The following is a 24,748-nucleotide window of genomic DNA, read 5'->3' as shown; positions in this document are numbered from 1 at the left end:
ATCAGGTAGGCCTTGATGGTGTCAAAAACCTTTTGGCACTCGTGGTCCCATTCCATCGCTGCGTTTTTGCGGAGCAAGCGAAAGAGCAGTTGACACTTATCCGTCAGGTTCGCAATGAAGCGTGCAATGTAATTCAGTCGCCCCAAGAAACCGCGCACTTCCCGGACCGTCGACGGCGGGGGAAGCTCTTTGATCGCCTTGACTTTATTCGAGTCTACCTCGATACCGCGCTCACTAACCACGAATCCCAATAGTTTTCCTGACCGGGCGCCGAATGTGCACTTTGCCGGATTGAGCCGGAGTTTATATTCTTTTAGGCGGTCGAAAAGGCGTTTCAAGTTGATGAGGTGATCTTCCCCTTCTTTGGACTTGGCGATCATGTCGTCGACATACACCTCGACTTCCTTGTGCATCATGTCATGGAATAGTGTGACCATAGCCCTCTGATAAGTTGCCCCCGCATTCTTGAGGCCGAAAGGCATGACGCGGTAGCAAAAGGTTCCCCACATCGTGGTGAACGTTGTCTTCAGTTTGTCCTTCTCGGCCATCCGGATCTAATTGTATCCGGAGAAGCCGTCCATGAAAGAGAATTGGGCGTGGCGCGCCGTATTGTCGACTAGGATGTCGATGTGCGGCAGGGGGAAATTGTCTTTAGGGCTGGCCTTATTAAGATCCCGGTAGTCGACGCAGACTCGGACCCTTCCGTCCTTCTTTTCCACTGGCATAATGTTCGCCACCCACTCGGAATAATTGCAGACCTCGAGGAACCCTGCGTTGATCTGCTTGACAACTTCCTCCTTGATGCGGAGGAGAAGGCTAGCCCGTTGTCGTCGTAACTGTTGCCGCTTGGACGGGAATTTCTCGGTGTCGAGTGGGAGAAAATGCTCGACTATTGAGGGGTCTAGGCCGGGCATGTCGGCGTAAGACCAGGCGAAGACCTCTTGATATTCCTTCAGGAAGTCGATCATCCGAGTTCGCTGCGTGGGGTCGAGAGCTGTCCCAATCTTCACGGTGCGGGGCTTTTCTTCGGTGCCCACGTTGATCTCTTCCGTTGGCTCAACCGAGGTGATTTGATGATCTTCGAGGCGACGCAAACTCTCTTCTATCTCAGGCACTTGACCGTCCTCAGGGAGCCCTTCCCCAAAGTATACAGGTTGGGGCTCACCGAGTTACTCTCGGGATAGGTTCAAACCGAAGCGTCGAGGATTTGGATTCGAGTGAAGCCTGGAAATTTGAGAGAATCGTCTTAGAAAATTTATAATGTTGCGAAATAGAGAATAGGAGTGGGAGAAGGAATGCAAGGGAATTCAAAAAATGCGTGAGAGATTTCATTGATGTTGTGAATCAAAAAGCCATAATGGAAACCCCTCTCCCGTCGTGTGGCGCATGGCTATGCCGACACGCGGGGAACATCTTATACATAGATAAGCCTTACACATCGGCAATCACAGCCGAGTAGCGCGGGACTGAGGTCCAGTTGTCCAGCTCCTCATTTTCCTGCGCCAAGCGGATGTGAACCCCTGAAGGAATCTCCTCGGTGACGGCGTACACGGCTGACGGAGTGGCAGGAGTGTCGTCAGAGTCTGAGGAAGGGCCGTCAAGGGTGCCTCCTATGATGCGTGAAGGCCCGGGAAAGAAACGAGATAGTGGGGGGGACTGAAATGCCCCTGTTGAGTCTCCCATAGTATGCGGCGAGGCGATGAAGGTGGTTGCCCTTGCGGGCCTCGATGATCTCATGACAGGAGGGGCGAAAGCCGAGTCCCCTCCTGTGTTTGTACTCCTCGATCTCGATGGGGCGGTTGATCAATTGTCCGCGTGCCCCAAGGCCGGTGCCGGGAATATAATTGTTGCGCAAGAGAACTTTCCCTACCATGCGGTCGGCGGGAGATGGTCCACTCACTCCGTAGTCTCGGATGACGGAGATGGTTTCGAATGAGTGGAACGGGAGGTTTTCATCGTCCCCAATGCTGATGTAGGGCACCGTCGTCTCCTTGTAGATGGCGTAATCCTCCTCTCCTTTCACCGTGATGAGTTTCTCTTCGACGATGAACTTTAGCCGTTGGTGCAGAGAAGAGGGGACGGCGCCGGCCGAGTGGATCCAAGGCCTCCCGAGCAACAGGCTGAACGCGTTCGGGATGTCGAGCACCTGGAACGTGATGCTGAACGAGCACGGGCCAACGTCTATGAGGAGGTCGATCTCCCCATTCACCTCCCTGCGAGAGCCATCGAAGGCTCGGACCGCCGTCTTGCTTGGGCGGACTCGGTTAAGATCCACGTTCATCTGTTTGAGGGTGGTCACCGGGCAGACATTGAGGGCGGACCCGTTGTCAATCATGACCCGGCCGATGATGTAATTGTTGCACTTGCAGACGATGCGCAACGCCCGTGAATGTGACCAACCCTCGGACGGGAGCTCGTCGTCCGAGAACGAGATAGTGTTGGAGAAGATGGACCCGATCGTCTCCTCTATCCTGTTAGGGGGCGTTTCCTTCGGCACTTGCGCCGAGGTCAGTACCCGGAGGAGGGCCTCTCGGTGAGGTTCCGAGCCGAGGAGGAGGGCAAGCAATGAGATGTGGGCCAGGGATTTGGCCATTTGCTCGACCACCTTGTATTCGCTCGCCTTCACGATCTTCATGAAAGCTTCGGCTTCCTCCTCGGTCACCTTCTTGGACAGGAAAGGTGATCTTTCGGGCATCGCCCCGTCTCCAACAGCGGGCGCTTTCCCTTTGTCCTTGGCCGTCGGGTTCTCATATACCCGTCCCGAGCGTGTCAACCCCATGACACTGAATTGTTGCTCAACGCTCCCGATGCTTCCTTCGTAGGTCCAGGGGACCTTGCTGTCTGAATACGGCTCCCGAGCGGGGACGTCAACGACGAATGGGGCCGATGAGGCCACGTGTCCCGTGAACCCGACCGTGAGTTCCTCGGGAGTGTAATTGATTACAAAGGGAGGGGGTTTCTCCTGCGCTTCTTCGTCCCTCTCCGAAACGCACACAGAGATCATGTTGATGGATGGTCCCGAGTTCGGCCTATGGTCCGGGAGGGGGTTGGCCTGCACGTTTGGAGGTCTGACGGCGTTGAAAGTGAGTCGGTTTCTGTCAATCCTCCTCTGAATTTCATCCCTCAACCTCCAACAATTGTCGAGAGTGTGCCCCGGTGCGCCCTGATGATACTCGCAACGTTTGGATTGGTCCTGGACAGACGGGTCGAAGTTCGGACCCGGGGATATCGGTTGAATTTGATCTCCCGCCAAGAGTTGCCGATATATGTGAGAGAGAGGAGCAAGCAGCGGCGAGTATTGCTTGCGGGGTCAGCTCGGTGCGCCGCCGGCTTGTTGACCCTGCGAAGCGGGGTTCTGTTGCGCCGGCGGAGGAGTTCTCGACACCGGGGGCCTGGGTTAAGAGGGTAGAGCGGGGGCAGGCGTAAAGTGGTCGTATGACTGTGAGGTCGTCGGCGGTGGGACCGGTGGGGCTGAATAGTAGATCGACTGAAGTTGATGCTGCGGAGGCGGGGGAAAGTAGGTAGGAGCGGTGGTCGGTGCTGTTGTGAGATTCACCGAATATTGTTGTGGCGCTTGACGCGCCGTGTTGACGGCGTTGACCGAGACCTCTTTCGCTCTCCTCCCGCTGGAAGATGACGGCGCCGCGGGAGCCTTCTTTGACGACTCCTCTCCTTTGTTGGTGGGGTCCTCCATTCTTCCGAGCTTGATCCCCAAATCCAGCTTTTTCCCGGCCTCGATGAGGTCGGAGAACGATGAAGTGTGCGCCAACAGGTGTGAATAGTACACTCCTCTCAGCGTGGAGTGGAACAGTTGGATCTGTTGTGCTTCGCTGATCGGGGGAATGTGCTTTGCGGCTTGGGCGCGCCACTTGGCGGCATACTCCTCGAACTTTTGGCCTCGCGCCATTTCCTTCGTGCTCAGCTCCAAAAGGGCGGGAGGCATTTCTGCGCAATACCGGTACTGGTCGGTGAACTTCCGAGAGAGATCCTCCCACGTCGGGATGTCCTCAGCCTTCAGTGACATGAACCAATCGAGGGCCGATCCCGACAGGTTATCCTGGAAGGAGTGGATGACAAATTCCTCATATTCCCAATACTGCAGCATCTTCCCTCGGTAATGGCGAAGGTGGTGGCGTGGATCCGTCGTGCCTTCATAGGTCTTGAACTCTGGAATCTTGAACTTCGGGGGCAGGCGCATACCCGGGAATAAGCTATAGTCGCCATAGCGGGCGTCGGGACGAACATCGTTCGCTTGCAGGGCCCGTATCGTTTCCTCCATTAGCTTCAACCTACGCTCCTGTTCGGCGTCGGCCTCAGGGAAGAAGTGTGCCGGTGAGGCGAATTGGGCCGCGTGGGTCGGTGTGCCCGGTTCGTGGAAGGCGGTGTTTATAGGAGGCGGCGCCTGGTAGGAGAGGCCGGCGTGAGGCTGCAGAGGCGGATAGGGAGGAGGCTCAGTGGCTTGAAGGTGCGTCGGAGCAGGTGCGGTGGGTGCCGGAAAAACCGTCGGTGGAGGTACCGCATAGGTCATAGCCGGAGCCGGTATGGAAACTAGCGGAGGTGCAGACAAGATGTGCTCCGAGGATAGGAAGGTAGCCGGCGGAAGAGGGACTACCGAAGGGGCCGGTGGGTGCGGGAGTTGACTGGTAAAGGGGTGAATCGTTGACGTATACAGCGTTGGCGGTGCGAGAGCCATGACATTCTCCGGGGCTTGGGTTGGTGGAGCCCACGGGGTTGGATCGACTGTTGGCCCCGGTCCCGGTGGGGGTGTGGAGCTCGAAGAGGCCCAGTTCGGTCCTCTGAGCAGGGCGAGCAGCTCTGCCATGTTAATGGCCATTTGGTTGACCGTACCCTCGAGGGCCGCGATGCGGGCTTGGTCATTCGTGGCGGTGGAAGTTGGTGAGGCCGGTGGCAGAGGCGCTCCCGACGACGCCGGGGGCGGGAGATGTGTTGGAAGGGCACTGGAATACACCGGGAGTACACCTGCAGGAGTGAGAGGCGGCGAGGCGTGTGTCTGCGGTGGTTGAGAGAGGGTCGGGACCGAAGGGTTGACCTCTTCGGAAACATCCTTCTGCCATCCTGAGACGTTGACGAGTCGGGTAGCGGTGGGACGCCAGTGGTAATCACCTGCATTCCAAGGGTGCATAAGGACAGACACCGATAACTCGAATGATAAGTGCGGAATTAAGTAAAATGACAAAATGTATGAGATGCATGAGCTTTCAAAACACTAATGTCATTACATTGATTAGCTCCAAGTTCCATGGTTTTACAAAATAGAACATTCGGAAGAAAAGAAAGGAACATAAACGTAAAGCCGACATCCCTTTGTGCTCGGTGGCCGCTCGAAAGTGGCGTGGGTCCGAGCGAGGGCAAAAATGAGTGCGCCTACTAATCCTAAGGATGGGCGAGGTTGCACGCCCTCTTGTGTACTCGATCCAACTCCGCGTCCAAGCGGGCCATCTCCCGGTCTAAGTGTGCGACCCGGGCGCGTGCTCGAGTCAGCTGTGTCTGAACCTCCCTGTAGTTCGTGACCTCTGCGCGGGAGTCAACAAGCTCGCAACGGAGCCTATCCCGTTCCTCCCTGACGACCCGTAGCTCCGCGTGCATGGCCGCTTGGATAGAACTCTCGTCTTCGGGGGCGAGGGTGGATGTAGCACGGGGAGTCGGGGCGGCCTGAGGCCGTTGTGGTGGTGTCGATCCTTACGGGTAGAGCCTGGCCATGTATGCTGAGGTGGCAGAAAATGCTCGCAACTCATCGGTGGGGTGCTCGGGGAAGTACAGGCGCTGTATGATGCTAGCATCTCGCTGACGGCGGATTTCTTGAATCTGTAGGAATCTATCGGGGGCCGTGGACGTGGAGTCGGCCCATTGGATGCGGAAAGGTAGGCGGTCCGCCCCGACGGGAATATCCTATAGGCCGCCGAGTTGTCTGATTACTCGGCCGGGAAATATGAGGGTGCTCCCCAAATGGCTGAGGAGAGGAACTCCCACAATTCCGGGACATCCTGTGATCATGGGGCCGCCAGGATTCCATCGGGCGACCCAAAGGAACCGTGGGGCGTCAGCTCGCGCCAAAAGCGCCTCCATTCCGAGAAGCTGTGCTCGGAAGGTGGGATGACCGGCGCCAAGCGTTCGATCAGCGAGCGCTCGTCGGCGATGTAGGAGAACGGATGTGACGAGCAGAACGGGCGGATATGAGCTAGAAGCCAAATCTGTAGCAAGTGCGGGGATCCTCTCATCCTTCCGCGCCGAACCTCCCTAGCATAGTCAAGAGACCGAACGGTCTCGGCTAACAAAGCCTCCACATAACTATGGCCTCCTACCGCTTGGAGGACGACTTGGGCTATAGCCCCGTCGATGAGGTTCGACGAGTACGGGAACAGGAGGGTGCCAAAGACCAAGAGCAGGAATCCATGGCAAGCATCGCGCTGATAGGAAGCCGTAGTAGGCGTCATTGCGCGGAGGAGTGTCCAATCAGAGAGCCACGCAATCCTGATGCCTTGATCCCACCTCTGATGAAGCTCCTCGTGGATATCTTGAGCGGGTATGCGGAGAAGAGTGGAGAGTTGACCCTGGACGGTTGTGCACGGGTTGGGTCTGAATATGCCTTGGGTCGTGGGTGTGGGCCTCTGGATGAGTGCTGTGTACTCCTCGATCGTAGGAGCTAACTCTGTCCCCTGGAAGTTGAATACTGCGCGCTCGGGATCACAAAATTCGGTGGCAGTCCTCAAGAAGATCCAGTCTACCGGAGTCTCGGTGAGCATGACCACGTCTCCGATGATGTCCTGGATGAATGCGTGGTCCACCGGCCGGAGAGTCCTCCAGATGCGCATGATGTCTTGCCTTGGCGGCGTGATTGCTTCGAGCCTAAGACCGGGAGCCAGGCGGTCCATCCTTACCTAGATGGAGGAGATGCTGGCTTAACGTTTTTAGAATCAAATCAATGTAATGTCCTAAGTCTTTTTCGAAAGAATGTATGCAGTGCGGAAAGATAAACTATAGTTGTGTTCTTTACAGTATACATCGCTCTTTCTTACAAAAACAACAAAAATGCCCGTCCTAAAAAAAACTACGGGCCGACTCAAGGACTCCACTTTGGGTCGGTTGACGGCATGGAGGTAAAAATTGGTCCAGCATGACGGTCCCTGTGTATGCATGGTTTTCGGTGCTACTGGGAGAACCGCTAACTAGGGATGGGGGCTCCCGACTCAAGGGTGTGAATTCCTTCAAATCGAGCGAGGATCTTTGGGGGCCGGTTCGGTGGCATAGCCGACTCGATCCGTTCCCTTACTCGGAACCTCTGACTAACCTAGCTTCCTATATTGGTGCCCGTGGGATGTCGGACAAGGTATCTAAGAAACTAGCATGATGTGCAATGCATGTGCGGGAAATAAGAGTGCGTAAAATAGATAAGCGGGAAATGCGGAAAGCGGTAAATAAACAAGTAAGCAAAGTAAGCGGGAACGAGCCCGAACCCTCTAAGTGTCCCCAGTGGAGTCGCCAAGCTGTGCGCACCCGAATTTCATCTCGTCGGGGCACGCATGCGCGCGCCTAAGCAAACGCGGCTTGGAAGTGTCCACCTTCCCGAGGACGTGCAACGAACGCACGTGAGAAGGAGTCGCCACTTGCCATTTTACGACGCGAGGGTCGAGGGTCGTCAAGTTACCCGGGTCTAGGGGTACGGGGTACACCTAAATGCTAAGGCAATGGTCGTACGGAACCGGAAGTTCCGAATTCGGGGGTTCTATTACGTGCGGGCCTATATCCCGCACGCCCTTTCGGTACTCTAGCTTGCTAGGCTTGCTATTTTATTTATTTACCGCGTGATTTAGAGTTGCGCTCAACTCGCCCGTTTTGACACCATAAATTCGATGAAGTGATCAAGTTGGGCCAAGAGTCCAAAAGATGAGTAGGCTTGTGCATCGAGGAATCGGTTCACTATCTTAGCGTTACAATTCATCGAACCGTGATGGTCGATTCCCTACGCGAACCGAGACCGCGAGTATTCGAGCTTACTCATCTCTTGGTGATAATAGACCAACTTGACCGATTCGACACTCGGACCTCTCGCTCACCGATTGGGGATCCTTACAAGTGAATGATCATACAAATAAAATCCTCGCGATGTTCTCTCGAATAATTACAAAGTGCAACTGAATGAGTAAATCGATCCCGATCGGTTTGCATTGGGCCAATATTCCGCTCCGGCTCACCGTGTGTTTTGAATGACCGATAAATAAATTAAGGCAACGCGGGCTCAAAGAACCGGGGGTCGGGTCCAATCGAACCGACGGTTTGCAGGAGAACCGATTAGTTCCCACTGTAACCGTTGGACCGATCGAGCTCCCGGGTGATATCTAAACACGTTTCACACATCCAATCCAAATTGCCTTCCACATAGGCCATATTTGGAGTGTGATGGTGACTCGAGGCTAGATCCCATTCCGCACTCGGGTTGCACGCGCTCGGTGAATTAAGAGGCGTTGGACCTCGTGTTCGGTGATTTGGGGCATTGGACCCCGTGCAACACGTAACCTATGGGTTCGGGCCCGAACCGCGATAAATCATCATAGGCAAGGATAAAACAGAAGAAAACTGATAAAACTGATGGAATACAGACAACAATTGATAAGTGTCGGTGAATACAGACAAGTGGTGTATTAAGTCGAATGTACGTGATTTAATCAGTTATTACCCGTGGTTGATTGGCAAACAATGCATCTAACCTAGGCAAACATAGAGGGCAGGCTAGGATAAGGTCCTAAGCCAATTACATGTGTGTGTTTGTTTTATGACTCTTATTCAGTTAAGTGTCACTGCGGTTTCACCGAATTAGCCAAACTCGTGTTTTGACTATAGATTGGAATCTATCATTCCGCCTATCCATTATCTAGTGTTTGATTAGGCCGGATGTATGATTAGTCCAGTTCTTTGTATTTTGTAACTGAAATAAAATGCTCCCCACCGAATCTACGATAGGAAGATAGAAACACCGAAAGTGGACGGAATGGGCCGTGCGAATGAAACTCGTACCCGAACGGGTAGCCCTTTTCCGTCCATAGATCGAGGCGTTTCCGGCTCCCTAGCGCCTAGGGTATCGGTGAATCAAGGAATGACGGTTATGCCCTTGGATGATAAAATTGTGATGTTCGTGTATAAATTGGAGATTTGCGTCACACGAAGGAGTCTAAGAAGGATTCTCATGCCCCGACTCGGGCAGCCTCAAATTGGGCCCGGACTCGAGTCAAGGCACGTGAGTACTTGCTAGACGTCAATTCTATTCGTGTTGCACGTCTCGGTATTTTGAAATTGTGAATTTTAGTGAAAAAAGGGCATTCTCGCTGTTCCGTAAACCATCGATGCGTTTATGAATTAAGGATCGATTAACCCAATTATTTGGTCCAAGTAGTTTAATTAATCAAGTGGCACGTCCCGTTTCCCGTTCGTGGAGTTATTCGATGTTCATTATTCTTGGTTAGGATCGTCATTGGTTCAATAGGTAATGGCCCGTAATTCATTCAACTATCACGAGATTAACACACATTTAACGATGGGTACGAATACAAACGCACTCAATTCCAAGGACCGGGCGCGAGACAAAGGAGGAGACCGTCCTAGACCCGGGAGGGGTCAAGGAGCATCCGGCCCTTCTCCGAAGGATTAGGCCGAGGAGCCACCTTGACCCGCCTTGGGTCACGGATGGTATCCCACTTCGATTCGGGCCGCTCCTTGCATGTACAATACGTCAAGCATATTCACAATGTATATCTTACTCATTTCAACACCGTCATGACCACAAGCACACGAAATCATGTATATACATATACGAATGAGATACTTGAACAAAAAAAAAACGATAAGACAACATTGATTCAAAGGACAATCGAAGTGGATAATTCGTGGGAGTCGGCCCGTATCGAGGTGAGAGAAGGTTCTCCGGACCCATATGACCCGTGGAAGCTCTCGGCCACACTCCTCCAAGGAGGGCCGTGAACTTCCATGGTTCATGTGAGTCGGGAAAAATTTCTCCGACCCCGATTCGGATCTCTTCCCTCTATACCATCATATTACACATGATTAACGGTAAAAATATGGGGGTCGACCCCGTTCCGGGAAAGGGAGGACACCCTAGCCTCGGGTGGGCCAAGGAGACTCACGGGTCTCTCCCTAGAGACTTGGCCGTGAGCTCCATGGCCTAATCCGTGGCCGAGGGGGGCCTCTCCCGCCCGGATCTAGGTCGTCTCCCGTCATGGCGCGTGAGCTCGAACATCATACATACATAACACGGGCATGCAAGTGAATATAACATACGTACGTTGCATGGGCATGCATGGGAATCACGGGTCGAAAAAAAAGATGGTAGCTTTCATGCATTGGGGTTCTTTGAACCGTATAAACATTTCACGAAAGCGAAGATGGAGGATCCTAGCTTCTCTAGGTTGTAAAGGGATGTTACCTAGCCTCGTTGCAAGAGGAAAAGAGTCGGGGAAGAGGCCGTGAGAGTCGCTAGACTCGGCTGGAAGTCACGGCAGTGAGCAACCCGAGAGGGGACAGCCGCGGCTAGTCAGGGAAGAACGGGACTCCTAAGAGACGGATCTAGATGACCATGGGCAGACCCGAACGTGCCAAAGCCTAGACAGACCCGAAACAGTGAAATAATAATAGCCCGATAGAGAGAAACCGGAGGAAAAGGAGGTCGTGCACGGTCGGTCGGCCCTCGGACCGTGACCACCTCTTCACGGGGGAGGGTGAGGGTTGTGAGGAACCCTTTGAACGTGATGGCACGACTCGCCGAAGTCGTGGGAGGAAATGGCACGTCGGGAGGAGTCCGGTGCGCACGGCTAGGGGTCTCGGGACCCGATTGCAATCACGGCTGGAATGGGGTGTTGGGGATCTCAAATCGAAAATCTAAGCCCGGAAATGGACTTAGGGGGTGGAAAATATGTAGGCTAGTGAGTTTGGTGATTTTTGGCTTAAGTCGGGTCGGGTGGTTACCGGAATACCGGGTGGTTTTCCCGCGGTTTCGGCCGGTTTTGGCCTTGGCATGGGCTGAACGGAAATGAGGGACCGTTTGCTTGTTTCCCGGCCCTGGTGGTCCCTGGATGCCTGTAGGCCCGTTTTGAGGGACCGTTTGCTTGTCAATGGAGCGAACCCCGGGAGCTCTGTCAGAAAAGGCGTCCGTGGGGGATCGGGGTGTCCCGGCTTAAGTAGGATGTCCCGGAGATGCGCCCGGACGTGTCATTGGTCATTTTGGCACTGAGAGGGATTTTTGGAGCCCTATATTGGGCACCTTTCGGTGCTTCGGTGACTCAGTGATGAATAGTGCCACAGTGCCAGCTCTGCCTGTTTTCGGGGTTCTTTGTCCGTTCGTTCTTCCGATGGCTTTCCCTTGCTTTTCTTAGCGACCCAACTCTTCTCTCATTGTTCATGACTCCGTGCTCGCCTATTTGCCTCTGATTGCCGGGTCATGAATAGTAACCCGGGCTTTGATCGGGAATTCTCGTGTGGGAAGCCGGTGGGCCAAAATGGGGTGCTGACAGGTCCCACGACCGAAGAGGAGAAACCGGGAAAAAGCTCGGATCTCGATTGATCCGGCATTCAAAGTTCGTGGTTTGAATTGAACGTCGAATTATCGATATACGCGAGGAAATGGATTTAATGAGTCCGAGATTGGCATTTTCCGTGAGAAATTGCCAAATGTCTGTATGAGGCTTGGAAGCTGGTTTTGCTCCTTTTATGCATTCAGAGCGAGGTTACCCACTTCTGACAGCATATCTTGTATCTGCATCCCACGTCGGTCATTTTGACATAAATTGTCAAATTACGCGGGCACTTGTCCCTTAAGCCGGTAAATGTAAATATGGAGCCGGAGATGTCCTAGGAGGCCGAAACTGGATTTCTCAGATTGCTTTCTGAGTTTCTTGGGCGATCCGGAGATTACTGCGATCTCTGTTTGCTGAGATTGGGCCTCTAAGGATATGAAAAGTGCATCCGAGACCCTTAAAGCACTGCTCGAGGGGTCTAGATGAGTTGTGTGATTCATTCCGACGATTCCACATTGAGCCTTGAGAAGGCTAGCATTGTGTAAGGTAAGCATCCGGCGTCAAGTTTCCCCAAAGAGGACCTCCGGATATGGATTTTCATTGAAAATGGCCTTTTGTACCCCTCGGAGGTTACTCGGGAAACCGTGAAGGGTTTTGCTGTCTGTTTTGCCTAATTGCGAATGTCCGCTGGAGTTTTCAGGGCAATGTAGTGTGAACTTCGTTTGCCGTAATTCCATCAGACCAGTCTCCGGTTACGCTCTTCCGAAGAAGGGTATGCCCGTTTTGTCGTTCGGAAGTCATTCAGAGTGTCTGTATGGCTTCTAAAAGACAATATGAAGCACTGCTCGTGCTCTGTATGATTGAGGGGCATGGCCGCATCTGATATTTGGAATTAACTTTTCTCCGAGAAACCGGCATTTTTGGACTTCCACTGAAAAGTTGTCTGTATACAGAAAGTTGTTCTGTATAGAGCAGATGATTTGCAAAATGCCTTTGGGGACACTTTTCATCTGTTTGGCATTGGAGTGGATTTTTGGAGTCCAATATTGGCTATCTTCCGATGACTGAGCGAACTATCGGAAAATAGAACTGTCTGTGTGATATACTGAAAATGCCGGTTTTGGATATTGCTGAGCTCTCTAGTCACTCTGTTGCTCCTTGATGACTCCTGGAGTCCTATCATATGCATGTGTCATTTGCCCAATTTTGCCGACTTGAGGATGAATAGTGATTTTCTACTCTGTTAAGTCGTTTTTCTGTATTCTGCTCAAGTTGTGGCTTGGATCATTGCTGATAATGTAATTTGAATTGATGAGCCAAAATGGGGTGCTGACAGCTTGCCCCTCTTTGACTGCTTGCTCGAGTAGAGGATGCAGCCAAAGACTTTAGAAGCACCCCAGTTTGATAGCAATGATCGATATGGAACTTCCGATAACAGTCTTCTCCCTCCTACTTTGGATATGTGGGGATATTATACCTGATGCAGAAATGTAAAAGTCAGGATGAACCTGAAGGGACGGACCCCTAAACAGAAGTAGTCGCATGGGATGCATTGCAGAATGAAAATGCTTGTAAAAAGTAAATGCAAACGCTGGGGAGTTGCGTGAGGTGTGGAAGGAATCATTGTGATTCCTCCATCATTGAGCTTGTCTGTGCTGCAATCGATGTTGTGGCAGAATGCTTCGTTGCTTGCCAACTGATTGTTATGCTACTGGGTGGATGGCGTATTTGTATCATCTGCGAACGAGACTCAGTCTTGTGGAAACATAAAGATGGGACTCGGCCCTGTGAGAAATCTATCGATGGAACTCAGCCCTACAAAAGATCTAAGGCTGGGACTCGGCCCTGAGGGGAACTAACGAAGGGACTCGGCCCTACGGAAGATCAATGGAAGGGACTCGGTCCTGTGGGAGATCTAACGAGGGACTCGGCCCTACGAAAGATCAATGGAAGGGACTCGGCCCTGTGGGAATCTAACGAAGGGACTCGGCCCTACGGAAGATTAATGGAAGGGACTCGGCCGTACGGAAGATGAATGGAAGGGACTAGGCCCTGTGGGGGATCTAACGAAGGGACTCGGCCCTACGGAAGATGAATGGAAGGGACTCGGCCCTGTGGGGGATCTAACGAAGGGACTCGGCCCTACGGAAGATGAAGGGAAGAGACTCGCCCCTGTGGGGGATCTAACGAAGGGACTCCGCCCTACGGAAGATGAATGGAAGGGACTAGGCCCTGTAGGGGATCTAACGAAGGGACTCGGCACTACGGAAGATGAATGGAAGGGACTCGGCCCTCTGGGGGATCTAACGAAGGGACTCGGCCCTACGGAAGATGAATGGAAGGGACTCGGCCCTGTGGGGGATCTAACGAAGGGACTCGGCCCTACGGAAGATGAATGGAAGGGACTAGGCCCTGTGGGGGATCTAACGAAGGGACTCGGCCCTACGGAAGATGAATGGAAGGGACTCGGCCCTGTGGGGGATCTAACGAAGGGACTCGGCCCTACGGAAGATGAATGGAAGGGACTCGCCCCTGTGGGGGATCTAACGAAGGGACTCGGCCCTACGGAAGATGAATGGAAGGGACTCGCCTCTGTGGGGGATCTAACGAAGGTACTCGGCCCTACGGAAGATGAATGGAAGGGACTCGGCCCTGTGGGGATCTAACGAAGGGACTCGGCCCTACGGAAGATGAATGGAAGGGACTCGGCCCTGTGGGGGATCTAACGAAGGGACTCGGCCCTACGGAAGATCAATGGAAGGGACTCCGCCCTGTGGGGATCTAACGAAGGGACTCGGCCCTACGGAAGATTAATGGAAGGGACTCGGCCCTGTGGGGATCTAACGAAGGGACTCGGCCCTACGGAAGATGAATGGAAGGGACTCGGCCCTGTGGGGGATCTAACGAAGGGACTCGGCCCTACGGAAGATCAATGGAAGGGACTCCGCCCTGTGGGGATCTAACGAAGGGACTCGGCCCTACGGAAGATTAATGGAAGGGACTCGGCCCTGTGGGGGATCTAACGAAGGGACTCGGCCCTACGGAAGATGAAGGGAAGAGACTCGCCCCTGTGGGGGATCTAACGAAGGGACTCCGCCCTACGGAAGATGAATGGAAGGGACTCGGCCCTGAGGGGGATCTAACGAAGGGACTCGGCCCTGTAGGGGATCAAACGAAGGGACTCGGCCCTACGGAAGATGAATGGAAGGGACTCGGCCCTGTGGGGGATCTAACGAAGGGACTCGGCCCTACGGAAGATGAATGGAAGGGACTCGGCCTTGTGGGGGATCTAACGAAGGGACTCGGCCCAACGGAAGATGAATGGAAGGGACTCGGCCCTGTGGGGGATCTAACGAAGGGACTCGGCCCTACGGAAGATGAATGGAAGGGACTCGGCCCTGTGGGGGATCTAACGAAGGGACTCGGCCTTACCGAAGATGAATGGAAGGGACTCGGCCCTGTGGGGGATCTAACGAAGGGACTCGGCCCTACGGAAGATGAATGGAAGGGACTCGCCCCTGTGGGGGATCTAACGAAGGGACTCGGCCCTACGGAAGATGAATGGAAGGGACTCGGCCCTGTGGGTGATCTAACGAAGGCACTCGGCCCTACGGAAGATTAATGGAAGGGACTCGGCCCTGTGGGGATCTAACGAAGGGACTCGGCCCTACGGAAGATCAATGGAAGGGACTCGGCCCTGTGGGGATCTAACGAAGGGACTCGGCCCTACGGAAGATCAATGGAAGGGACTCGGCCCTGTGGGGATCTAACGAAGGGACTCGACTATACGGAAGATTAATGGAAGGGACTCCGCCCTTTGGGGGATCTAACGGAGGGACTCCGCCCTACGGAAGATGAATGGAAGGGACTCGGCCCTGTGGGGGATCTAACGAAGGGACTCGGCCCTACGGAAGATGAATGGAAGGGACTCGGCCCTGTGGGTGATCTAACGAAGGCACTCGGCCCTACGGAAGATGAATGGAAGGGACTCGGCCCTGTGGGGATCTAACGAAGGGACTCGGCCCTACGGAAGATCAATGGAAGGGACTCGGCCCTGTGGGGATCTAACGAAGGGACTCGACTCTACGGAAGATTAATGGAAGGGACTCCGCCCTGTGGGGGATCTAACGGAGGGACTCCGCCCTACGGAAGATGAATGGAAGGGACTAGGCCCTGTGGGGACCTAACGAAGGGACTCGGCCCTACGGAAGATGAATGGAAGGGACTAGGCCCTGTGGGGGATCTAACGAAGGGACTCGGCCCTACGGAAGATGAATGGAAGGGACTCGGCCCTGTGGGGGATCTAACGAAGGGACTCGGCCCTACGGAAGATGAATGGAAGGGACTCGGCCCTGTGGGGGATCTAACGAAGGGACTCGGCCCTAGGGAAGATGAATGGAAGGGACTCGCCCCTGTGGGGGATCTAACGAAGGGACTCGGCCCTACGGAAGCTGAATGGAAGGGACTCGGCCCTGTGGGGATCTAACGAAGGGACTCCGCCCTACGGAAGATGAATGGAAGGGACTCGGCCCTGTGGGGGATCTAACGAAGGGACTCGGCCCTACGGAAGATGAATGGAAGGGACTCGGCCCTGTGGGGACCTAACGAAGGGACTCGGCCCTACGGAAGATGAATGGAAGGGACTCGGCCCTGTGGGGGATCTAACGAAGGGACTCGGCCCTACGGAATATGAATGGAAGGGACTCGCCCCTGTGGGGGATCTAACGAACGGACTCGGCCCTACGGAAGATGAATGGAAGGGACTCGCCCCTGTGGGGGATCTAACGAAGGCACTCGGCCCTACGGAAGATGAATGGAAGGTACTCGGCCCTGTGGGGATCTAACGAAGGGACTCGGCCCTACGGAAGATCAATGGAAGGGACTCGGCCCTGTGGGGATCTAACGAAGGGACTCGACTCTACGGAAGATCAATGGAAGGGACTCCGCCCTGTGGGTGATCTAACGAAGGCACTCGGCCCTACGGAAGATGAATGGAAGGGACTCGGCCCTGTGGGGATCTAACGAAGGGACTCGGCCCTACGGAAGATCAATGGAAGGGACTCGGCCCTGTGGGGATCTAACGAAGGGACTCGGCCCTACGGAAGATCAATGGAAGGGACTCGGCCCTGTGGGGATCTAACGAAGGGACTCGACTATACGGAAGATTAATGGAAGGGACTCCGCCCTTTGGGGGATCTAACGGAGGGACTCCGCCCTACGGAAGATGAATGGAAGGGACTCGGCCCTGTGGGGGATCTAACGAAGGGACTCGGCCCTACGGAAGATGAATGGAAGGGACTCGGCCCTGTGGGGGATCTAACGAAGGCACTCGGCCCTACGGAAGATGAATGGAAGGGACTCGGCCCTGTGGGGATCTAACGAAGGGACTCGACCCTACGGAAGATCAATGGAAGGGACTCGGCCCTGTGGGGATCTAACGAAGGGACTCGACTCTACGGAAGATTAATGGAAGGGACTCCGCCCTGTGGGGGATCTAACGGAGGGACTCCGCCCTACGGAAGATGAATGGAAGGGACTAGGCCCTGTGGGGACCTAACGAAGGGACTCGGCCCTACGGAAGATGAATGGAAGGGACTAGGCCCTGTGGGGGATCTAACGAAGGGACTCGGCCCTACGGAAGATGAATGGAAGGGACTCGGCCCTGTGGGGGATCTAACAAAGGGACTCGGCCCTAGGGAAGATGAATGGAAGGGACTCGCCCCTGTGGGGGTTCTAACGAAGGGACTCGGCCCTACGGAAGATGAATGGAAGGGACTCGGCCCTGTGGGGGATCTAACGAAGGGACTCGGCCCTAGGGAAGATGAATAGAAGGGACTCGCCCCTGTGGGGGATCTAACGAAGGGACTCGGCCCTACGGAAGATGAATGGAAGGGACTCGGCCCTGTGGGGGATCTAACGAAGGCACTCGGCCCTACGGAAGATGAATGGAAGGGACTCGGCCCTGTGGGGATCTAACGAAGGGACTCCGCCCTACGGAAGATGAATGGAAGGGACTCGGCCCTGTGGGGGATCTAACGAAGGGACTCGGCCCTACGGAAGATGAATGGAAGGGACTCGGCCCTGTGGGGACCTAACGAAGGGACTCGGCCCTACGGAAGATGAATGGAAGGGACTCGGCCCTGTGGGGGATCTAACGAAGGGACTCGGCCCTACGGAAGATGAATGGAAGGGACTCGGCCCTGTGGGGGATCTAACGAAGGGACTCGGCCCTACGGAAGATGAATGGAAGGGACTCGGCCCTGTGGGGGATCTAACGAAGGGACTCGGCCCTACGGAAGATGAATGGAAGGGACTCGGCCCTGTGGGGGATCTAACGAAGGGACTCGGCCCTACGGAAGATGAATGGAAGGGACTCGGCCCTGTGGGGGATCTAACGAAGGGACTCGGCCCTACGGAAGATGAATGGAAGGGACTCGGCCCTGTGGGGGATCTAACGAAGGGACTCGGCCCTAGGGAAGATGAATGGAAGGGACTCGCCCCTGTGGGGGATCTAACGAAGGGACTCGGCCCTACGGAAGATGAATGGAAGGGACTCGCCCCTGTGGGGGATCTAACGAAGGCACTCGGCCCTACGGAAGATGAATGGAAGGTACTCGGCCCTGTGGGGATCTAACGAAGGGACTCGACTATACGGAAGATTAATGGAAGGGACTCCGCCCTTTGGGGGATCTAACGGAGGGACTCCGCCCTACGGAAGATGAATGGAAGGGACTCGGCCCTGTGGGGGATCTAACGAAGGGACTCGGCCCTACGGAAGATGAATGGAAGGGACTCGGCCCTGTGGGTGATCTAACGAAGGCACTCGGCCCTACGGAAGATGAATGGAAGGGACTCGGCCCTGTGGGGATCTAACGAAGGGACTCGGCCCTACGGAAGATCAATGGAAGGGACTCGGCCCTGTGGGGATCTAACGAAGGGACTCGACTCTACGGAAGATTAATGGAAGGGACTCCGCCCTGTGGGGGATCTAACGGAGGGACTCCGCCCTACGGAAGATGAATGGAAGGGACTAGGCCCTGTGGGGACCTAACGAAGGGACTCGGCCCTACGGAAGATGAATGGAAGGGACTAGGCCCTGTGGGGGATCTAACGAAGGGACTCGGCCCTACGGAAGATGAATGGAAGGGACTCGGCCCTGTGGGGGATCTAACGAAGGGACTCGGCCCTACGGAAGATGAATGGAAGGGACTCGGCCCTGTGGGGGATCTAACGAAGGGACTCGGCCCTAGGGAAGATGAATAGAAGGGACTCGCCCCTGTGGGGATCTAACGAAGGGACTCGGCCCTACGGAAGATGAATGGAAGGGACTCGGCCCTGTGGGGATCTAACGAAGGCACTCGGCCCTACGGAAGATGAATGGAAGGGACTCGGCCCTGTGGGGATCTAACGAAGGGACTCCGCCCTACGGAAGATGAATGGAAGGGACTCGGCCCTGTGGGGGAACTAACGAAGGGACTCGGCCCTACGGAAGATGAATGGAAGGGACTCGGCCCTGTGGGGACCTAACGAAGGGACTCGGCCCTACGGAAGATGAATGGAAGGGACTCGGCCCTGTGGGGGATCTAACGAAGGGACTCGGCCCTACGGAAGATGAATGGAAGGGACTCGGCCCTGTGGGGGATCTAACGAAGGGACTCGGCCCTACGGAAGATGAATGGAAGGGACTCGCCCTGTGGGGGATCTAACGAAGGGACTCGGCCCTACGGAAGATGAATGGAAGGGACTCGGCCCTGTGGGGGATCTAACGAAGGGACTCGGCCCTACGGAAGATGAATGGAAGGGACTCGGCCCTGTGGGGGATCTAACGAAGGGACTCGGCCCTACGGAAGATGAATGGAAGGGACTCGGCCCTGTGGGGGATCTAACGAAGGGACTCGGCCCTAGGGAAGATGAATGGAAGGGACTCGCCCCTGTGGGGGATCTAACGAAGGGACTCGGCCCTACGGAAGATGAATGGAAGGGACTCGCCCCTGTGGGGGATCTAACGAAGGCACTCGGCCCTACGGAAGATGAATGGAAGGTACTCGGCCCTGTGGGGATCTAACGAAGGGACTCGGCCCTACGGAAGATCAATGGAAGGGACTCCGCCCTGTGGGGATCTAACGAAGGGACTCGACTCTACGGAAGATCAATGGAAGGGACTCCGCCCTGTGGGGGATCTAACGAAGGGACTCCGCCCTACGGAAGATGAATGGAAGGGACTCGGCCCTGTGGGGACCTAACGAAGGGACTCGGCCCTACGGAAGATGAATGGAAGGGACTCGGACCTGTGAGGACCTAACGAAGGGACTCGGTCCTACGGAAGATGAATGGATGGGACTCGGCCCTGAGGGGGATCTAACGAAGGGACTCGGCCCTACGGAAGATGAATGGAAGGGGCTCGGCCCTGTGGGGGATCTAACGAAGGGACTCGGCCTTACCGTAGATGAATGGAAGGGACTCGGCCCTGTGGGGATCTAACAAAGGGACTCGGCCCTACGGAAGATCAATGGAAGGGACTCGGCCCTGGAGGGATCTAACGACGGGACTCGGCCCTACTGAAGAATAAAGGAAGGGACTCGGCCCTGTAGGGTATCTAACGAAGGGACTCGGCCCTACGGAAGATCAATGGAAGGGACTCGACCCTGTAGGGGATCTAACGAAGGGACTCGGCCCTACGGAAGATCAAATGGAAGGGACTCGGCCCTATGGGAGATCTAACGAAGGGACTCAACCCTACGAAGATCAAAGGAAAGGACTCGGCCTTGTGGGGGATCTAACTAAGGGACTCGGCCCTACGGATGATCAATGGATGGGACTCGGCCCTGTGGGGGATCTAACGAAGGGACTCGGCCCTACGGAAGATGAATGGAAGGGACTCGGCTCTGTGGGGGATCTAACGAAGGGACTCGGCCCTACGGAAGATCAAATGGAAGGGACTCGGCCCTGTGGGAGATCTAACGAAGGGACTCAACCCTACGAAGATCAAAGGAAAGGACTCGGCCTTGTGGGGGATCTAACGAAGGGACTCGGCCCTACGGATGATCAATGGATGGGACTCGGCCCTGTGGGGGATCTAACGAAGGGACTCGGACCTACGGAAGAGGAATGGAAGGGACTCGGCCCTGTGGGGGATCTAGCGAAGGGACTCGGCCCTACGGAGACGAATGGAAGGGACTCGGCCCTGTGGGGGATCAACCGAAGGGACTCGGCCCTACGGAGACGAATGGAAGGGACTCGGCCCTGTGGGGGATCTAACGAAGGGACTCGGCCCTACGGAAGATGAATGGAAGGGACTCGGCCATGTGGGGGATCTAACGAAGGGACTCGGCCCTACGGAAGATGAATGGAAGGGACTCGGCCCTGTGGGGGATCTAACGAAGGGACTCGGCCCTACGGAAGATGAATGGAAGGGACTAGGCCCTGTGGGGGATCTAACGAAGGGACTCGGCCCTACGGAAGATGAATGGAAGGGACTCGGCCCTGTGGGGGATCTAACGAAGGGACTCGGCCCTACGGAAGAGGAATGGAAGGGACTCGGCCCTGTGGGGGATCTAACGAAGGGACTCGGCCCTACGGAAGAGGAATGGAAGGGACTCGGCCCTGTGGGGGATCTAACGAAGGGACTCAGCCCTACGGAGGCGAATGGAAGGGACTCGGCCCTGAGGGGGATCTAACGAAGGGACTGGGCCCTACGGAAGAGGAATGGAAGGGACTCGGCCCTGTGGGGGATCTAACGAAGGGACTCGGCCCTACGGAGACGAATGGAAGGGACTCGGCCTTGAGGGGGATCTAACGAAGGGACTCGGCCCTACGGAAGATGAATGGAAGGGACTCGGCCCTGTGGGGACCTAACGAAGGGACTCGGCCCTACGGAAGATGAATGGAAGGGACTCGGCCCTGTGGGGACCTAACGAAGGGACTCGGCCCTACGGAAGATGAATGGAAGGGACTCGCCCCTGTGGGGGATCTAACGAAGGGACTCGGCCCTACGGAAGATGAATGGAAGGGACTCGGCCCTGTGGGGGATCTAACGAAGGGACTCGGCCCTACGGAAGATCAAATGGAAGGGACTCGGCCCTGTGGGAGATCTAACGAAGGGACTCAACCCTACGAAGATCAAAGGAAAGGACTCGGCCTTGTGGGGGATCTAACGAAGGGACTCGGCCCTACGGATGATCAATGGATGGGACTCGGCCCTGTGGGGGATCTAACGAAGGGACTCGGCCCTACGGAAGAGGAATGGAAGGGACTCGGCCCTGTGGGGGATCTAGCGAAGGGACTCGGCCCTACGGAGACGAATGGAAGGGACTCGGCCCTGTGCGGGATCTAACGAAGGGACTCGGCCCTACGGAGACGAATGGAAGGGACTCGGCCCTGTGGGGGATCTAACGAAGGGACTCGGCCCTACGGAAGATGAATGGAAGGGACTCGGCCCTGTGGGGGATCTAACGAAGGGACTCGGCCCTACGGAAGATGAATGGAAGGGACTCGGCCCTGTGGGGGATCTAACGAAGGGACTCGGCCCTACGGAAGATGAATGGAAGGGACTAGGCCCTGTGGGGGATCTAACGAAGGGACTCGGCCCTACGGAAGATGAATGGAAGGGACTCGGTCCTGTGGGGGATCTAACGAAGGGACTCGGCCCTACGGAAGATGAATGGAAGGGACTCGGCCCTGTGGGGGATCTAACGAAGGGACTCGGCCCTACGGAAGAGGAATGGAAGGGACTCGGCCCTGTGGGGGTTCTAACGAAGGGACTCGGCCCTACGGAGACGAATGGAAGGGACTCGGCCCTGAGGGGGATCTAACGAAGGGACTCGGCCTTGTGGGGGATCTAACTAAGGGACTCGGCCCTACGGATGATCAATGGATGGGACTCGGCCCTGTGGGGGATCTAACGAAGGGACTCGGCCCTACGGAAGATGAATGGAAGGGACTCGTCTCTGTGGGGGATCTAACGAAGGGACTCGGCCCTACGGAAGATCAAATGGAATGGACTCGGCCCTGTGGGAGATCTAACGAAGGGACTCAACCCTACGAAGATCAAAGGAAAGGACTCCGCCTTGTGGGGGATCTAACGAAGGGACTCGGCCCTACGGATGATCAATGGATGGGACTCGGCCCTGTGGGGGATCTAACGAAGGGACTCGGCCCTACGGAAGAGGAATGGAAGGGACTCGGCCCTGTGGGGGATCTAGCGAAGGGACTCGGCCCTACGGAGACGAGTGGAAGGGACTCGGCCCTGTGGGGGATCTAACGAAGGGACTCGGCCCTACGGAGACGAATGGAAGGGACTCGGCCCTGTGGGGGATCTAACGAAGGGACTCGGCCCTACGGAAGGTGAATGGAAGGGACTCGGCCCTGTGGGGGATCTAACGAAGGGACTCGGCCCTACGGAAGATGAATGGAAGGGACTCGGCCCTGTGGGGGATCTAACGAAGGGACTCGGCCCTACGGAAGATGAATGGAAGGGACTAGGCCCTGTGGGGGATCTAACGAAGGGACTCGGCCTTACGGAAGATGAATGGAAGGGACTCGGCCCGTGGGGGATCTAACGAAGGGACTCGGCCCTACGGAAGATGAATGGAAGGGACTCGGCCCTGTGGGGGATCTAACGAAGGGACTCGGCCCTACGGAAGAGGAATGGAAGGGACTCGGCCCTGTGGGGATCTAACGAAGGGACTCGGCCCTACGGAGACGAATGGAAGGGACTCGGCCCTAAGGGGGATCTAACGAAGGGACTCGGCCCTACGGAAGAGGAATGGAAGGGACTCGGCCCTGTGGGGGATCTAACGAAGGGACTCGGCCTTGTGGGGGATCTAACTAAGGGACTCGGCGCTACGGATGATCAATGCATGGGACTCGGCCCTGTGGGGGATCTAACGAAGGGACTCGGCCCTACGGAAGATGAATGGAAGGGACTCGGCTCTGTGGGGGATCTAACGAAGGGACTCGGCCCTACGGAAGATCAAATGGAAGGGACTCGGCCCTGTGGGAGATCTAACGAAGGGACTCAACCCTACGAAGATCAAAGGAAAGGACTCGGCCCTGTGGGGGATCTAGCGAAGGGACTCGGCCCTACGGAAGATGAATGGAAGGGACTCGGCCCTGTGGGGGATCTAACGAAGGGACTCGGCCCTACGGAAGAGGAATGGAAGGGACTCGGCCCTGTGGGGGATCTAGCGAAGGGACTCGGCCCTACGGAGACGAGTGGAAGGGACTCGGCCCTGTGGGGGATCTAACGAAGGGACTCGGCCCTACGGAGACGAATGGAAGGGACTCGGCCCTGTGGGGGATCTAACGAAGGGACTCGGCCCTAAGGAAGATGAATGGAAGGGACTCGGCCTGTGGGGGATCTAACGAAGGGACTCGGCCCTACGGAGATGAATGGAAGGGACTCGGCCCTGTGGGGGATCTAACGAAGGGACTCGGCCCTACGGAAGATGAATGGAAGGGACTCGGCCCTGTGGGGGATCTAACGAAGGGACTCGGCCCTACGGAAGATGAATGGAAGGGACTAGGCCCTGTGGGGGATCTAACGAAGGGACTCGGCCTTACGGAAGATGAATGGAAGGGACTCGGCCCTGTGGGGGATCTAACGAAGGGACTCGGCCCTACGGAAGATGAATGGAAGGGACTCGGCCCTGTGGGGGATCTAACGAAGGGACTCGGCCCTACGGAAGAGGAATGGAAGGGACTCGGCCCTGTGGGGGATCTAACGAAGGGACTCGGCCCTACGGAGACGAATGGAAGGGACTCGGCCCTGAGGGGGATCTAACGAAGGGACTCGGCCCTACGGAAGAGGAATGGAAGGGACTCGGCCCTGTGGGGGATCTAACGAAGGGACTCGGCCTTGTGGGGGATCTAACTAAGGGACTCGGCGCTACGGATGATCAATGCATGGGACTCGGCCCTGTGGGGGATCTAACGAAGGGACTCGGCCCTACGGAAGATTAATGGAAGGGACTCGGCTCTGTGGGGGATCTAACGAAGGGACTCGGCCCTACGGAAGATCAAATGGAAGGGACTCGGCCCTGTGGGAGATCTAACGAAGGGACTCAACCCTACGAAGATCAAAGGAAGGGACTCGGCCCTGTGGGGATCTAACGAAGGGACTCGGCCCTACGGAAGATGAATGGAAGGGACTCGGCCCTGTGGGGGATCTAACGAAGGGACTCGGCCCTACGGAAGATGAATGGAAG

Source organism: Punica granatum, chromosome 4, assembly GCF_007655135.1.
Source record: "Punica granatum isolate Tunisia-2019 chromosome 4, ASM765513v2, whole genome shotgun sequence".
Lineage (NCBI taxonomy): Eukaryota > Viridiplantae > Streptophyta > Magnoliopsida > Myrtales > Lythraceae > Punica > Punica granatum.
The sequence above is the reverse complement of the archived record's forward strand: the minus strand, read 5'-3'. Positions refer to the sequence as shown.